Source organism: Podarcis melisellensis (assembly GCF_964234715.1).
Source record: "Podarcis melisellensis genome assembly, chromosome: 1".
Lineage (NCBI taxonomy): Eukaryota > Metazoa > Chordata > Lepidosauria > Squamata > Lacertidae > Podarcis > Podarcis melisellensis.
Genome location: NC_138528.1, coordinates 45,697,366 through 45,716,480, shown reverse-complemented (window position 1 = coordinate 45,716,480; position 19,115 = coordinate 45,697,366). Strand labels below are relative to the sequence as shown.

Genomic DNA, 19,115 nt, shown 5'->3' with positions numbered 1-19,115 from the left:
TTTGTTTTTGCCAACAGTATGTCTGCCTTTTTGGAGCTAAGAACACAGGATTATAACCAGGCCCATCCCTCACTTCCTTTCAAAAGAAAAGTGTCAATTTTGATTCCTGGTAACTCACATCAATTTGTTTGTGCCTGTTCCTTTGGCCTGTTGATTTATTCCTCAAGGTATAACAGTTCTCTCTAGAATTTGCTTATGCTTAACCCTTGATAGAGTGGGACGCGGGTGGCGCTGTGGGTTAAACCACAGAGCCTAGGACTTGCCGATCAGAAGGTTGGCGGTTCGAATCCCCGCCAGGGGGTGAGCTCCCGTTGCTTGGTCCCTGCTCCTGCCAACCTAGCAGTTCAAAAGCACGAAGTGCAAGTAGATAAATAGGTACCGTTCTGGCGGGAAGGTAAATGGCATTTCCATGCACTGCTCTGGTTCGCCAGAAGCAGCTTAGTCATGCTGGCACATGACCCAGAAGCTGTACACCAGCTCCCTCTGCCAATAAAGCGAGATGAGCACCGCAACCCCAGAGTTGGCCACGACTGGACCTAATGGTCAGGGGTCCCTTTACCTTTACCTAACCCTTGATAGAGCCTGATGCTGTCTTGGCCTGTGATCCAATTGTGCAAGCATCTGTTTTGGATTCATGAAACCAAAAAGGACAACATATCAGTATCGCAGAAAACTGAAATTTCTGTTGGTATGTCCAGCATGAGAAGCAAACTGTCTGTATTACAAGGGTGAGGGATTAATAGGATAGGAGCCCGTTACAAGGTTTCCCTGTTTGTGAAAGTTCAAGCAAGCAAGGGAACGTGGTGAGGGTCAAAGTGTATTTCAGCGAAGGATCTGAGATGACATTTAAGGGTTCAGCTTCAGCTATATGCACATCCATTTGGAAGTATCACACTTCTAAATAAAGATGCGCAGGAAATGGCTGCATGAAAGATTTCATTATGTGCAGAATATAATTTCCAGACAGAAATCTGAACACTTCATAGGGCACCCCAGGATGAGATTTGACAGTGGTCACTGCTGTCTCAGTTCTGCGCTATTGATGTGTGAAAGCCTTTTAGGCATATCTAAGAATGCATAGAATTCTGCCATCTATTTTCCTGCCAATCTATCTTTCTTCCTCCATGCCAAAATTAGACCACGATTGTTTATTGACAAGGAGTTCCGGTTTCCTACTTACATCAACTCCTCTTGGAATGTTACAATGGGCAGCCTGTTGCAGAATAACCTACAGCCAAGGCCAAGGGTAGAGTTCTTAAGAGAGATGGGGTTACCAGCGTATCTTTGGACAGGACCTGAAAAGTGCTGTTATATTAGCCTTATGGTGTGTGTGTAATATTACTGCAATGCATTATTCAACAAAGCAAGTTCAGATCATCGTTTTAGATTTCTGTGGTGTAACCTGCCCTGGAAAATGAAGGATGGGCTAGAAATATGTTGTACACTGCTTTGTTACATTTTCAACGACAAGTGTGATTCATAAATGTTTCAATAAATTAAATAAATATTTAAAAGGATACCAAGCAGAGATCATATGTTGCCATGAGGAGGAGGAAGAAGAGATGGGTGTGTGTGCATGAACTGGTTGGATGCTTGTGAGTGGGATGGAGGGATAGGTTGGGAGGATAAACCTGAAAAAGTGTGAGAGAATGGGGGGAGTGAGTTTATTTAGAAGTAATTTTGGCAAATTGGCTGCCTTCTGGGGTTTCTGTTGGACAGAAAACTGCAGTTCAAATGAGTAACTTCACTTTCAGGAATGAGGAGGGGCAGAATGCAATCACTTGAGAGTCAAAGAACATAAAGCTATTACTTTATCTCATAAAATTAAGGAACAACTAAGCCATTAATGAAGCATTATAACAATAAATAACCATATCACATTGTCCCAACCTCACATCAATACTGGTTATTCATCTCAGCACTTTTTAAAAAGATATATGAGTCAATGATGTCAGATAACTGTCGCAGTTTGGGTGATAAAATTTCTGACCCCAGTCTTTCGGCTTGTCAGAGCTCACTTTATTTTCTGCTCTGTTGTGTAATGGCTTCCTTCCTTTCCCCCCCTTTCCTTCTTTGTGACATTGCTCTTTCTTCAGCTTCTCATCACTGTGCTCATCTCTTTCCTCACCCCTCTACACCGAGTCCTTCTTCAACAGACTTGTCCTTTTCTTTCCCACTTACCACCCCATACTTTTTAATTTATTTATTGAATTTATATACCACCCTATACCCAGAGGTAGTTCACAGAATAAAATCAAAATATAAAACCACAAAATACATAATCAAAATTAAAACAACAACCCATTAGCCCCATACCCCTCACATTTGCCCAAGTCATGCCTAAGAAAGGCCTGAGGCAAATTTTGCCTGACCAGTTTGAAATGGCTTTTCAGTGGAGAGGTTTTGTATACAGAAATTGACTCCCCCCCCCCAACTCAGCTTGAAACTCAGTTTCTTGAGCAAGTTACTTGTCCTTTGTGACTAGCCATAATCCCCATTTTGTGATGGTGCCCACAGCAATTTTTCAAATTCTCAAAAGTGCCTATATGCTGAAAAGTGTGGCATCCCTTATTGGGGAATTGTCACACAGTAAGAAAGATGGGGTGTTTCTAGGCCACACACAATGAAAAGGGCTCCAGTTGTAAAATGGTTTCTCAAATATAACAAAAGTTTTCATTGCTTACACTTGCTTTAATTACATGCCTATCACCTTAAAAGGGCAGTGGGGACCCATTTTAAAAAGCAAAGATAATAGATTAAAAAGCAAAGATAATAGATCCGAAACACCCTGTTAGTTGTGGCCAAATACGTTATCTGCTCTCTGAGATCTCAAGCAATTCCATGCAGTGTCATGAATTTATATGACAGTAATGGGTTTTATGGAACAGTTCCCTTCCATCTCTCTCTACTCCTTTGAAAGTGGCAAGCAAGAAAAGGAGGCGGAGTTGGGAGCATAAGATAATTTCTCTTTAAAAAATAAGAAGTCACAATTTGATTGGTTAATGCTCACATTTTGTTTAAATTACCCTTCTTAGCTGGAAAACATGCTATTTTTGTAAAACTGGAGGAAGGCGACTGTGAGATGGTGTCATTCTGTAGGGAGAGGAATGCGTCCCTCCACCCCAGAATCTGTACTATCCCTCTTAGGAGTTCAGAAACAATATTTTAACTGCCAAAAAAAGGAGAAAGATGTTGCTATAAAAATAAGCTACAAGCAGATTGCGTGGTATAATATTTTGAAATAAACTTCATAGATAATTTGTATCCAATTGTACACACACACACACACAGACACACACACAGACACACACACACACACACACACACACACACACACACCGCTGTATTTTCTCTCGCTTTTACTCTTGAGTTCAGGGGAGTTACATGAAATGTGCTTAAGGTGGGGCTTAGGGAATGTTGTTCAGCCCCATGAAATGTGGGGTTTGCAGGTTTACTTTTATCCCCCATGTAGTTCAACATCAATATAATACTGCTGAGTGGGACAAGCTGGTGTTTTCAGAGTACATTGTTAGTAATAGGCTTATGAAACACAGCTCTGTTTCTTTTTTACACCTGCAGCTGTGGCAGTTGATGTGCTAGATTGATGTCTGGCCTCAGAAATGAACTGGACGAGAACCAATAAACTGAAGCTTCATCCAGACAAGGCTGAGGCATTGTTAGTGGGTGATTCCCTAGGCAGGATAATAATAATAATAATAATAATAATAATAATAATAATAATAATAATAATAATAATTTATTTGTACCCTGCCCATCTGGTTGGACTTCCCCAGCCACTCTGAGAGGCTTCCAACAAAGATTAAAAATACATTAAAATGTCACACATTAAAAACTTCCCTGAACAGGGCTGCCTTCAGATGTCTTCTATAAGGGGGTATGGGGTTGCTTGTGCGTAAAGCGCAAACTCCGAGCTGTGTAGTTTGGACAAAACTTTCCCCCCAGGCTGGACAGTCAGTACACCGTGGCTGTCTCAATCACTGGAAGAATCCGTCAGTGGGCGTTTCCTGAATTTCTTCCAACATAAGAGTTCTTTCACACCCAATCGTCGTCTCCGTTCTCTGCGCGAAAGCTGTCTGCGCAGAGTGGGCGTCCCCAGAGGAGGTCCTGTGCTCTCCCCGCTAGTTTCACTGGCAGAGTCCTGGAGCCTTCTCTCCGCAGCTCCCTCGGACTCCCCTTTCTCTCTGGTGTGTCACCTCTATCTCCTTCCCCAGCGGAAGCGTCCTCTCTCCCTCTGCTGGTTCCCTCTCCAGCATCATCATTTGGGAGCCTCAGCGCCACCCTTGGCTCCGATGGCAGTTCCCTGACATCTTCTAAATGTCAGGTAGTTGTTTATCTCTTTGACATCTTATGGCGTTCCACAGGGCGAGCGCCACTACCGAGAAGGCCCTCTGCCTGGTTCCCTGTAGCTTTGCTTCTCACAGTGAGGGAACTGCCAGAAGGCCCTCGGCTCTGGACCTCAGTGTCCAGGCAGAACGATGGGGGTGGAGATGCTCCTTCAGGTACACAGGGCCGAGGCCATTTAAGGCTTTAAAGATCAACACCAACACTTTGAATTGGGCTCGGAAACGGGACGTGGCCTACTCTGGATGGGGTTATTCTGAGGGTACAGAGATGGTATTTCTGGGTCCATTACCATCATCAAGATGGCCCAGAGTGCCTTCCATCAGCTTTGACTAGTGGCCCAGCTGAGCCACTCTCTAGACAGGGTTAGCCTAACTTCTGTTGTCTATGCTCTGGTGACCTCTCGGTTGGATTGCTGCCATGCATTAAATGTGGGGATACTTTTGAAGATGTTTCAGGAATGTCAGCTGGTGTAGAAATCGGAAGCCAGTTTGCTAAGCAGGGCAGGACAGTCTGAGTGTATTGTAACACCAATTCCGGCACGACTGCACTGGTTATAAACTAGTTTCAAAATGCTGGTCTTGACCTATAAGGCCTAATGCCTCAAGGACTGCTTCTCTCCACATGAACTGACCCAAACCCTGCAATCTTGAGCTGAGGGCCTTCTCCATTTGCCTCCTCCATGAGAGATAGAGGGTGGCAACATAAGAACAGGTCTTTTCAATAATTCCCTGCTTGTGGAATGCTCTCCCGGCCTTATTTTTATCCATTTTATGTACTAGGCAAAATATTTCCCCTTTGAAGGGTTTCAAGTATTTGTGGCTGCTGATAGAAGGGCAGGTTCTTATAAGTCTTGCCTTTCATTTGTATAGATTTTTTTTGGGGGGGGGTTATTGGTTTGTTTGCTGTAATTGGTTTTAGGATTTATAATATGTTGTTAGTCGCTTTGGGTCATTTTTGTGAGTAAAGTGACTAATATCAATCGATAATAACAACTTGTGGTTTGATGGTATGCCTGGCCAGGTTGCCGCACCATTGTTTTCCTGTAGTGAAAACCGTGCTGCAAACACAGCCATCCAAATCTAGTCCACTGCATGATCTTTCCAATAAGAGGTTGGCAAGCAGGGCATAGCCTACCTGTCTGTCCTAATGGTAGAAAACCAGACAATTTAAACTGTCACTGTCTTTATGCAGACATCAAAACTAAGAATGGATTCAGTTGGTGACTGGTGTAAGTTTCTCATCAGCATCTAGCTGATCATTAGCAATGACAAATCCCTCAAGAAGTCTAGACATCTCAAGCTTATCTCAGTTTTGGTTTATGCTTTCATGCCTTCTGAGACTAGAGAAAAACAAACCTGGAGCACAGAACTTCCAATCTGTTAATGCACTCTGTTTATTTCGTACATTCTTTATGAATTGTTGCAGTGTTGAAATACAGTATTTCAGAGGTTATCAACAGATGTATTGGATTTAATGAATCACGCACATCTTTGTGAAGCCTGAAAAAGAGACCTCCTCCATATAACAGCATATAAAAAGAAATAGAATTTCTGCCAAAAAAAATAACGCCCTAAGCCAAATAGACATGAGTGTGTTTTAATGGATGTTTAGCCCTGTACATGACTCAGAGGGAAATGTGCTGCAAGGTGACATTGGAGGTACCTACCATTAAGGGATGAAAGAGAAATTTGATTTTGCTTGCATTATAATGAGAAAGTACCTAATGTGCCCTTCTTGAATCAATATGCGAACTGAAACACATCTATCCTTTGAAAGGCGAACTCCAAATTCTGCGTTGCAGTTTTCCAAGCAAGTAATTTATATAAAAATGCACTTATTGGGCAAAAGTGCATACAAATGCTTAGCATTTAGTGTGAACCATGCAAAGTCCATACTGAAAATGTCAAATAGGCCCATAAAGGTAAGGTCCTGAAAAAGTAAGGCTACAATCCTAAACATACTTCCTAGAGAGTCAGTGGTATTCTTCTGAGAACTACTGCACACTGCTAGAAGATCTGTACATAATCTGATTTATTGCATTTTTTATATTTGTTGCTGACCATCTCAGCTGATAAAGGAAGTGAGATTTAAAAGTACAATTGTATGGAACTTGGATTGTTACAAACCAAAATGCATTTTGAAATGAAGATTAAAATAGGTATTTCTTTGGGTCACACAATACAGAACACGAGCTAATTGCTATCTCTAAAGGAGTGTCAGCTGCCCCCAAGATAATTTCTTCTTCCATTGTTATGATCTGTAGAATCAGACAGAAGTGATTTCTTTAAGATTAGAAACCTTGTCTTTCCAACAAACGTGCTGAGACATAGATTCACTAAGGGCCAAGTCCCTTCAATGTGTGCTTGTGAAATGAAAACATCTGAATCTCTACATCATGTTATGTTTATCTGCCCTTTGTACAGTTGAGTCCGTGCTAGTATACTAAACTCCACAATCCAGCCTATGGCTGACAAACCAGTAGACCTACAGCTTGCCTGGGTTCTTCAAGATGTGGATCCTTATCTTACCCTACAGGTTGCTAAATTCCTAACAGCCGTCCTCTCGTACAAGAGACGGAATGGAATGTTAGCTGATTATTGATAGTTATAAGAATTTTCGATAATGACATCAGATATTGATTTTAGTGTAGTGCCTAAATTTTTTTAATTTTAATCTTAAACTTTTCTTATGAATGGCTAATATCTGTCTTTGTGAGTTGTGAACTGTGTTATACTACTTGTGGTTTGTACGAGTCCACAGTTTTATTTGATTTGTTTTGTTGTGTTGTGTTTCATGATGGGCGTAAAGCCCAATAAACATTTGAGTTGAGTTTAAGATTAGAATTCCTTAGGCTCAAGTTATAGCAGCCGTTTCAGGGGAGAGAGATTTCTTGGACAGAAACCTAGATAAAGAGTTCTTCAGACATGAGAGAGGTCTTACGTAGGTATTTAGTTCGGCTTGTTGCTTGTGTACTCTTGTCTTAATTAGCAAGAAGAGAATGTAGGCAGAGACATTTCTGCTGGATAGTGTTTCCTTGGGCTGGACAGGAATTTTGTAAATAAACTGGGAAGTGCAGATACTTTATTTTCCTTAACAAGGATATCCTGTGAACTTTTCTCTCTCTCCAGTCTTTTCTGTCACTGGCTAAATGTTGCAAGCTGCATAGCAGACTGTCAGACGTCCCAGAAAGTAGCATCGTTAATGGGAGCAAAGGGTCACCAGAATATTTGAAGATTCTATTTCTGAATGGTGAGCTCAGCTTTGGAGGGGCTCACTGAAGCAGATGTGGGTGTGAGTGGTTAAACGGGAATGCTGGAGCATCCAGAAAAAAACTTTCATAGTTCCACAGATTCAAAACCAACTCTAGAGCTACTTTCCCATTTTGTAGGGAATCCTTGTTTATAAAGTTTGAATCCAGAGACAGATATTAATATTGTTTGGGGGACATGGGCAATAATATTGTGTATGTTTTGCATGCTTATAATTGCCAGCTAGCTAGAATTTTACAGGCTCATTCTGGATTTTACCATCTTGTTTTCTTGCCAGAACTAGGATGTACATTATTTGAGCTGTTGAACCTCGGCGGAAGTACGCTCACTGTGTTGTATACAAACGTACAATTTCCTGTCCAAGATCAAGCTAACAGGAGGTCAGTTCTCTCTGTTTACAGCTGAGGCAGCACAGTTTGGCTGGCACTTGAGTCATCACTAAGTTTTCTAGTCCATAGTACAATTCTGCAGCTCTTTTAACATGGATTTTCAGTAATAAAAAAATTATAATGCAATCAGCAAAATGTTTAAATGAATAGAAGATTAGTGCTGCACTTAAAACTGCTTTTTTAAAAAGCAGAAAGCTAAAAAGTCCATCTGAAGATTATGGGAAGGGGTCTACTTTATGGGCAGAATTCAGTGTTGTTTTGGACGCTATTTATGATGGAAAAATCCTGGATATGTCCGGGAAATCCTGGACATATGGCAGCCCTAGGAGATCCACAGTTAAAGCCCAAATTTTTGTGGTTTTGAGGGTGGAATATGTGTATTCACTTTAAGACATGCAGCTGAACCATAAGAAAATGTGGAAGGTGGGAAAGCATCCGCACTCCTTTCTCTTTAGGGGCAACTGACAGAAGCAATAAAACACAACAAAAACCATTGATGTAACCTAGTAGTTAGCATAATGTCTTTCTCTTTTTCCTGTTTATCCCTCAAATGCAAGCACTGCTCAGCCTAAATAAATCTATCATACGCTGATTTTTTCCTTTCCTTCTCATATCACAACCTCATCTATCTCTACATGTGTCTATCATCACCTCTCAAATTTGGCTCGAATCTGTATTTTGGCTCTGCTGAAGCTGTTACTCAAACCACAGCCACTTCCTGACGCAACAGTAATGCCTATAGATCTGCAGTATCTATACATGAAAGGCCAGTCGTTTTCTGTTTTCTTCAGACACGCATTGCGTGCTCAGAAAAATTAATCTTAGCGTGCATCTACATTTCCCCTGATACCAGTGTTCAAATTCTGATTTTCTTGCCAGTTGGGATCTTCACAAGAGAGGCTAATGGATAGTCCTGAGTATATCACTGTTTCATCTGTGTTTCTGCTTTTATCTTTCCCAGCTAATCTTCTAGTAGAGCTTTATACTATTCACAAAAGGGCTTATTAATCGTTGGAAATCGCAACATGTCTTTGGGGCACCATCAGTCAAAGAGTGCTTTTCGGAGATGAGACAGATCTGTAACTTGAGATGATGCAGCAGGTCTTTTGCTACTAGTTTTTGGTAGAATGAGACAAAATTGATATTGCTTTTTACGGTTGGGTGAAGTTTCACTGAAAATTATACTGCTATACAGAAAAGTATTTGCTTTATTATTGCTATACAATATAACTATTAATTTAACTATTCCTGGTTACAGTATTTATTGTCTTTTAAATATTAACAATATTTGATATATTTCGGACATGCTTTCCTCTTCCAGACAACAATGTGACACAGTCTTTAGATGATAAGACTTGTAGAAGCATCTGCCCTGTTTGAGAGGAAAGTTTCAGATTTTGTAAAGAGGATATGTGAGCACCCCTCAGAATTTCAGAAGGGCTTGGACCATTTAAGCCGACAAGGCTTCTATCCATAATGAAAATTAAAAAAAGAAGGGAAAACACTAAATAAAATAAGGCAACGAAACCAGAGTGAGTGGTTTGTTGAATCAGCTAATCTGAGAGGACATGTACATCATTGTCTAATCTTGTGCAATTAGAATTGACATATTTGTTTTAATATTTATGAATATTCTTAAATCTTTAATATGACAAAATCTATGGGAGGATTTCAAAGTAGCGCTTTAACAATCATTCAATCAACTTGCCAGATGGAACAAACCTTCACTGTTTTGGGAGTTCTCCTGACCACCTGAGCCAATATAGTAATAATAGTAATAATTCTATACCATCAAAAATCACAGGGTGGTTTACAATATAACAACACAAAAATATATACCATAATAACAGTATTGGGAGGTTTTTAATGCTTGTTGTTTTCATTATGTTTTTAGATATGCTGTAAGCCGCCCAGAGTGGCTGGGGAAACCCAGCCAGATGGGTAAGGTATAAATATTATTATTATTATCATTATTAACATTAGTTGCAGGATCTAACAAGGATTCAATTGATGGAATAGCTAGGCAAGTTTATTGGTCATGGCCCTTAAGTATGGGTCGTTAGCCCTGCATGTAAAAACTTTCTATTGGTTCTTGGCTAATAGCTAGGGTGATGGGAGTGAAAGTCCAGCAACATCTGGAGAGATGAACAGATTATTCAACCCTGCAACAGCTGCTTGTTGTAGAGAAATTTAGCAGATGAAGCCTCTGTTTCCCCCTTACTTCATCTCCTCATTATTTCATGTCCATGCCAATAAAAGTCACATTTATTTTACTTTAAAAAGTGGAGAATTTAGGAAACAGCTAAACTGAAAATGTATTTCTGTATTATAATAGTTTTACTCAGTGCTATTTTTCTAGAAAAACAGGTGCAAGAACTCACCGTGAACGCCTCCCTTTTTGTCTTATAATGGCAATGGCATCCACCTGACAGGTGCCAGAACTGAGTTCTGGTGAGATCCAGCTGAAAAAAAGGCCCTGGTTCTACTGCCACAGATTCCCACAAGAAGTCCTGGAAATTGTGCTGAGAATTCCATTAGTGATCTCTACTCCACATCACATAAATACTGTTTTTCAGAGTTTACTGGGAGAAGGGCAGTTGCTAACTTATGGCTTATGTGTGTGGTACGGAAGCTGTACTACCCAGGACAGGATGGGGTTGTGCAGAGTTGTTAAGGCAGCAGAGAGCATTGTTGGCTGCCCACTCTCCACCTTAGAGCAGATTTATGCCACAAGGTGCCATAGGAAGGCACTAGCTATAGTAAAAGATCCATCGCATCCTGGTCATTGTCTCTTCGAGCTCCTGCCGTCGGGACGGAGATACAGGACGATGAAGACAAGAACGAGCTGTCTTAAGAACAGCTTCTTCTCCAGAGCGATCTCGGCCCTGAATGGAAAGCCTGGACTTTGAAAGTCATCTAATCTTCCTTGCTGTATTATACTGTATTGTTTCAATTATTGTTTCTATAGTTGTTTTGATTTTGTGTGGAGTACCTGGGTGGATGGAGCAGCCAAGTAATTTCGTGGTCCCCAAGAGGGGGCAATGACAATAAAGATATTATTATTATTATTATTATTATTATTATTATTATTATTATTATTATTATCTACAGTAGATCTAGTCCCATAGATTTAGCATGAGCAGGCCTCTTGGTGGCATCTTACTATATACAATACTCAGCTAGTAAAATAAGGCACCTCCCCCCATTCTGGTACATTTGGTACGTTTATTTACAAATATGCAAACAGAATCATCATGCAAGTAAATTCTAAGAGCAGGCAGTATAACTGTGAATCCTGCTCAGATTCTTATACCACTGAATTTCAGGAAACCTTTAGATGTAGCCAACTCCAACCCCCAGCTCACTACATCAAATTCGCAAACTCTTTTTCTGGATTTTGATTAAAACATTAATTCAAATTATGTTAAATATATGTATATTACTGTATTCGCCCCTCTGATCACTTTACAATGTATCCACCAAGTTGTTATGTGGTCAAGAGTGTTGCATAACTGGACAGAGCAATCCAGAGGGGAGAGTCCAAGATGGAGGAACTGCCAATTCCTAAGTATTACTGGCTAGGGAGGGAGATTGTGGGCACCCCCTCCCTCCTGTGTTGTTGTTTTTTAAAAATTCATTCCCATTAGTTTCAGTAAGAAGCAAACAACTATTGTTGCTTTTTACTAGTGTCCAATTCTTCGTGACCCCATGGACCAGAGCACACCAGGCACTCCTGTCTTCCATTGCTTCTCGCAGTTTGGTCAAACTCATGTTAGTAGCTTCGAGAACACTATCCAACCATCTCGTCCTCTGTCTTCCCCTTCTCTTTGTGCTTTCCCAGCATCAGGGAGTCTTCTCTTCTCATGAGGTGGCCAAAGTATTGGAGCCTCAGCTTCAGGATCCATCCTTCCAGTGAGCACTCAGGGCTGATTTCCTTCAGAATGGATAGGTTTCATCTTCTTGCAGTCCATGGGACTCTCAAGAGTCTCCTCCAGCACCATAATTCAATAGCATCCATTCTTCGGCGATCAGCCTTCTTTATGGTCCAGCTCTCACTTCCATACATCACTACTGGGAAAACCATATCTTTAACTATATGGACCTTTGTCGGCAAGGTGATGTCAACTATACCATAGCTTCCCTCCCATTTTGGCAGGCTTCAGATACTGCAGAGCCAGGGCCTCTTCTGCTTGACCCGCTGTTGGAGTGTCAGTTGAAGAAGATTTGCAGTGGCCAGAAGACCTCCGCTAACTGTGGACACAGAGAGAGGGGTCTGCAATATTCAGTGGCTCCTTAACCACCCTCCCAAAGAGTTCAGGATTGCTCTGTTAGTCTTCCCTGCTAAATGAAATCATTGCAGGCAATATTTGTCAACAAAGATCTACTGTCACCTAGTACTAATAAGTGCCAGGCGAAAACATTACTTTTCAACCAGGCCTTTGGATGATTAAACTATCTATGGCTTTTTAAATACGTCAGGGAGGTATTAGTTTTTTACTCTTCTGTTATGTATTTTGGTTTTTTATGTTGTAAAGCTTCCTGTGATCTTCGGATGCAATACAGAAATTTGATTATTAAAAACAATTCTACTGATGCCTGTTGTCTTTAGGGAACATAGTAAAATCCTCTTCAGCACTCAAAGAGAAACTTATTCTATAACTGTCTATATTCTGTAACTATATATAACTGTCATTTCCCTAATTATAGGCGGACCCTTAATGCACGTTGCATTCTTTTGCTATGAACAATGCTGGCATTTATCAGTGAATTAATTACGCAAGTTGCCGGGTGTTCTAATCATTGTGTTTAATGTTGCTAGGGAGATCATCAAGTGATATAAAAATGCTATGGCCAAATTTACAGTGCAACCAACTCAGTTTGTATTTATAATGGTTTCTATAAAATGTCTAGAGTTGTGATTGAGGCATCAATATATTTTAATCCGTGAAAGGAAAAAAAGCTACAAGATGAGAATGAATAGCTAACAGGAACGGATTAGTTTAGGAAGATCACCGCATTAAAAGCCATATTTGCTCAGAAACCTCAGAGCTGCAAGTACAGTTAATTTTAGAAACATGTATTTATAAATGCACTTTATGTTAGTACCAGTCAGACAGATTAATTCACCATACTGAGCTTTCAATGCTCACATGGTCGCTTGAGTCATACCAGTTGCTGGGGAAGAACAGCAGAAGCCTACTGTTTTCATCTCCTTCTTGTCGGTTTTCCATAAGAATGTGGTTTGTCACTGTGGGGAAACAAGATGCACGGCTGTTCTTACGTTCTTATGGAACTGTTTGCATCACACATCCTTGATCAGCAGCACACATACTTTCTGCTTGTTGTGCACAGTGATCTGAATTAGGCTGGTTTTAGGCTGGTGGCAGGTTCTACATTTTGGTTGGGAGTTTGACTATAAACCCTTTTGGTGTTGACCAATGCTGAGGTTCAGGGTAGAGACAGGTACACAGCCTTGTATATTATTATTATTAGTAGTAGCAGTAGTAGTAGTAGTAAAGGTAAAGGTACCCACTTCCGGGTTACATGGCCAGCGTGACGAAGCTGCTCCGGCAAACCGGCACCAGAACAGCACACGGAAACGCCGTTTACCTTCCCGCTATAAAGCGGTACCTATTTATCTACTTGCACTCAAGGGTGCTTTCAAACTGCTAGGTGGGCAGGAGCTGCGACCGAACGACGGAAGCTCACCCCGCCACGGGGATTCAAACCGCCGACCATGCGATCGGCAAGTCCTAGGCGCTGAGGTTTTACCCACAGCGCCACCCACGTTGTTGTTGTTGTTGTTGTTGTTGTTGTTGTTGTTGTTATTATTATTATTATTATTATTATTATTATTATTATTATTATTATTATTATTATTTGTACCCTGCCCATCTGGCTGGGTTTCCCCAGCCACTCTTGGCAGCTTCCAACAAAGATTAAAAATACATTAAAATGTTGAGCTTTTCATGAATTATCTAAAAAGACAACAAAATGAACTGGACTCCTTGGCAGGTTTTGAATAAACATACACAAATTTATTGGTTGATAACATGATAGATAGATAAGGTAATGATATGTATAATTTTATAATATGCAGAGACTAATAAGTGCAGAGAAATCAGAGAGATGAGCTGAGGGACTTCCTTGGTGGGAGGGGAGAGGGAGGGATGGAAGGGGGTGGGGGAAAAGGGGGGAAATAATGTATGTGATTATACGGCTTGACAATTTGTTATGTTGAAATTGCTTAATAAAAACATTTTTTAAAAAATACATTAAAATGTCACACATTAAAAACTTCCCTGAACAGGGCTGCCTTCAGATGTTTTCTAAATGTCAGGTAGTTGTTTATCTCTTTGACATCTGATGGGATATACAACCATCCTGGCATCCATAGGCATCAAAGGATTCCATGCAGGTGAGCAAATGGGCTGGCAGAAAGGGGCACTGTTCCAGCACTTTGAATTGGGACCGGAAAGTAATCAGCAACCTGTGCAGTTGGGCCACAATTGGCATTATATGTTCAAACCATTGTATGCTCAAACTCTCTTGCTCGGGTGAGCATCCCTGGTGGCTGGGAGCAGACAGTTGAAAATGATTCTCTGTAGGGATCCCATAATAGGAGAAAAACTTCAGAGATGTTTTGCTACTTCTGAAATGAACCCTATATATGTGTTTCTTAAAGAGGTCCAAGTACCCTTTCATTCCTTCTTTTTAATGAAATAGAGGCAGCTTCCAACAGAAGGGAAAAAAAACAAGTATACAATTTTCTATGTATTTAGTCGGGAAGGAAGGCGAAGGACTGTATTTATAACAATATGTTGAATGTGTGAAGAAAATAAACTGAAATGTACATAGTATGTTTTCCCTGGCTTGCATGCCTACTTTATCAGCATTAGCAGATTCTGAAAAGTTTATGGTGTCCTTTTTATGTAGATTTGGAAGAAGTACGGGCGATTATTATTTTTTACACACACAGGAAGAATATTTGTTGTCCTGAAATGAAAATATTATATATAGCTCCTCACCTGTGGTAAAGCTTCTAATTTAAAGGCTATTTTTTTTGGAATGCAACTGCGTAACTAATTTGTAATTCTTTAAATGTGTTAGGAATGTATACTCAGCAGGCTTGTCAGCAAAGAGTGAGGAAGTGTAAGTAGATTGTTAGGAATTTCTCTCCAGTTTATTATTTGTTTGTTTGTTTGTTTGTTGTTTGTTGTTTGTTTGTTTGTTCATTCGTTTGTTCGTTCATTTGTATACTGCTTAATCATAGCTGTATCTAAGTGCTATATAGGAGATCCAATACAATAAGACTAAATATGAATTAAAACTATAAAATCAGGATTCAATAAAAAGCCAGTTCACTAATCGCTGGAAGTTCAACAGGAAGTGGGCCTCAGCTGACCTAAGCTGAAAGGGATTTCCACCATATTGGGCCCACAATATTGAACCCATGGCTCCTTGTGAATACAAGCCATGCATCCAAGCCATGGGGGATGATTAATAGTGAATTTTCCCCAAACCTCAGTGATCAAGCAGTGACATAAGGAATCCACCAGTCCCTGAAGTATCCTAGACCAAAGTTGTCAATGGCATTGTAAATGAATACAAGAACCTTGAACCCAGCCTGGTAGCATATGGACAGCCAGTGCAAGCTTTTGAGCACCAGATGCTGACGCTGTTCTATTCATCCTCATCAGTAGTCTAGCTGTAGTATTTTGCAGCAGCTGGAGCCACTGGACAGATGAAGAGTAGCCCCAAATAGAGTGCACCACAGTAATGGGGTAGTGAGGTTATCAATGCATGAATCACTGTGACCAGACTATCCCTGTCCAAGAACAGCTGTAGCTGATCTACCAGCTGTATCAGGTTAAGGGCACTCCTAGTCACTGAGGCCATGTGAGCAACCCACGATCAAGATGGAGCACCCCCAAACTCGAAACCTGTTTTTTCAGAAGGTGCTCAGACCCATTCAGAGCAGGCAACTGGCCAGTCTTCTTGGCATGGGAACCACCAATCCACAGTGCCTTTGATTCTGTCCCAAAATGGCACCTGAGCCCTGACTGAAGTTTATCTAGATACGTAACTGGTATTCTCCAGGAACTCCCAACAACTGCCCACTGTTATTTTGTATTTGTGAACTATTTCTTAAAGATAAATATCTGTACCATCTAATATTTTGTTCTGAATAATAGAAAGTCACAAGATTACTGTCACATGGATTAATTGCAATGTAATCATTTTATATTACAGCATACCTTCTTCAAAGACTGAAAAAACAAGTCTCTTTATCTATCCTTGCCATCTTGAATTAGAAGTTATATTACATTGTGACACTGAAGGCTAAATTTTTGTCTTTTATTTTATTTTTTATCTGTGCTAATTAATGGCCTATACATCTCTCTTTTTGGAAGTATGTAGTTTGCTTGCTACTTGCTTTTGAACTGATAAATCACTAAAGATAGCCTACATGTATCTTTCTGTGTGCTAAACATTGGTGGGTACTTTCTTCTAATCTATTATGATAAAACCTTTTGGAACTGTTTTGGAAAGCGTAAAAATGATGCAGTACTTCTGGACTGCAGGACAACAAAGAAGAAAGGGGAAAACTTAATATTTATGAATATGACTGAACATTTATCTGGACTAACATATGTGGCCTGCCAACATCCATCTTAACGGAATGCTTCCAGACTGATATCTTTTTTTTTTTTTTAAATATTTTTATTGGTTTTTACACATATTAATAACAATACAAAACAAACACAAACATCAAAAACAAACAACAAAAATTGACTTCCCCATGCCTTCCCTTCGCCACATCCTTATTTTACCATTTCTTCGAGCAACTCATCAATCAGTCTTTGATTAAATCCCTTTTGAGTTTCCTTACAATTTAAGATTTACAGCTGTAGTTCTTTGTTTCCTACTCCTTAACATCTTATCAGTCCACAATTTTGCAATAATTTTTTAGATATACTTTAAATTTCCCCCAGTCCTCCTCCACTGTCTCTTTCCTCTGGTCACGGATTCTGCCGGTCATCTCTGCCAGTCCCATGTATTCGATCACCTTCGATTGCCATTCTTCCAGAGTAGGTAATTCTTGCATCTTCCAATACTTTGCCAACAGGATTCTTGCTGCTGTAGTTGCATACATAAAAAATGTCCTATCCTTCTTTGACACCAATTGGCCGACCATGCGCTTCCAGACTGATATCTCCCAAAAGATCATCCCTGAGTATATCTTTTCCTGTCATCTTCCATTGTGTCCCATATATCTGATTTCTACTCTATGATGTTTCATCTAACTTTCCTCCTTGGTAATACTTTCCATAATGATGCAGCAATACAGTTTTTATGTATTTTAAATCCCACTTTAAGGACAGGTGACAGCAATTATACACACAACAGGCTGGGTTAGCTAAACTGTAACTTGTGAATTTTGTGTGGCTTGTAGGTAATTAATGTGGGGCTTCTGAGTGATTAAAGTGATGAGAAATGGATTTGCGGGAGCTCTGTAATGCACATGTGATAGAGGCATGTCCTTCCCACCCTATGCTGAAGCCAGTGGTGAAGCTGCATGCTCCACTACCGGGGGCAGAGAGCAGGCGGGGACGAGGCTGCCCCGGGGAGGCGTGGTACGCCGCCTGTGAGGGTGTGGTACGCCACCCACAGAGGTATGCCACGTGTTCTGGAGGTGTGACCGCCTGTGAGGGTGCGGTGCCCGGCGCACAGGGGGGTTATAGAAGGAAAAGTTATAGAAGGAAAAGTGATAGTAGAAGCTCAGGGTCCTGTGCCTCTTGGCAAATGAAAACAGGTGTAAAAATAGGCACTGTTGTTTCTTAAGTTTAGGAACTTTAGCAATCTTTGGAATAGACAGACCTTTGTCTTATAGGACTCCTGGTTTAGCAGATCTGGAAGGAAGTAATGAGGTGCCTTCAAAATTCGTAATGGATGGTTGGGGCGGCATCTAGAGAAGACTTGCAGGGTAGGGTGAAGGAGTAGAGGAAACAGAAGTCCCATTCTTATGTTGTAAAGCTACAATTGTAGGTCAATTTCTGCATATTGACCAACATGGGAATGTAACCAAATATTGTGGATTTTAGCCACAGGACTTTTTGTAGAATAGCAGACTGATTGCCAATCCGGTCTCCTTCCCTCCCCTGGATCCTGTGTAGGTGGCCAGCATGATGTTGTTCAGATGAGAAGCTTACAGAGCAAAACATCAGTGATTCATGAGATGTACAGGATATAAACAGAGCCAGAAGAAGAGAATGCTGCTTTGATCATCTCAAGTGGGTGCTTCAAAAGCATTGCTGTAGCCAACAAACTCAGTAGATGGGGCAAGATTCTACAGCAGCCAGAGGTGCCAACTTCTAAAAAAGATTGGGGGCACCTGACACAATGGACTGATGTCACACGCTCAACATTGTGAGGAGCCAGGGGTGGAGCTGAATGTGGTCCCAGTGGTCAGCGGCCACCATCTTCCCCCTCCCCGTGCCGCACAAGGGAAAGACGGCAGTGGCAGGAGGAACCACTAGCCACTGAAGCCACACCATGCCTGGCTCCACATTTGCCCTCCTCCACCCTCTGAACAATGGTGGGGCCCAGCCCCCTCAGGAAAACATTGGGGGGAGGCAAAGTGCTTATGACAGCAACTACTTAATGCACTTGTCTGTGTGCAAATGAACCAATTTAAGGTGGCTTGGTAGAGTTACTAATATTAGTTGGTTTAAACGCAAGTGCAGTGGTTTAAGTGGTTTGTGCTTGTCACTTGAGAGGCAATTTGCTTTGAAGTGGATGGCATCCACTGATGCCAACATATTAATAACTGCAACACAAAGTGCAATCAATGTTTCCAATTAATGAGACTTGGCAGCTTTTCCTATTTGCAGTGACTCAAACCATGATGCTTGATAAGTTTTAATCTTTTCAATATTGCAATTTAAATAAAAGTCTGAAAATCTATAAGGCCTTGCTGGAAACTTTCAATCACTTCCTTTGTTTGGTTTTCAAATGACTCAGTACTTCCTTCCATATGTATATCACAAGCTGGCATCCAGTCTGATTTATATTTTGTATGAGTCCACCG

General features: G+C 40.8%; 1 long non-coding RNA gene across 1 annotated transcript; it reads left to right on the top strand.

Annotated features, from left to right (window-relative positions):
• Positions 1 to 4,393: 4,393 nt before the first annotated feature.
• Positions 4,394 to 18,510, top strand: LOC309358120. The gene is made up of 3 exons (XR_014163344.1): positions 4,394 to 4,520; positions 7,494 to 7,614; positions 18,202 to 18,510. It is a non-coding gene; the product is annotated as an uncharacterized lncRNA (long non-coding RNA).
• The last annotated feature ends 605 nt before the right edge of the window (positions 18,511 to 19,115 follow it).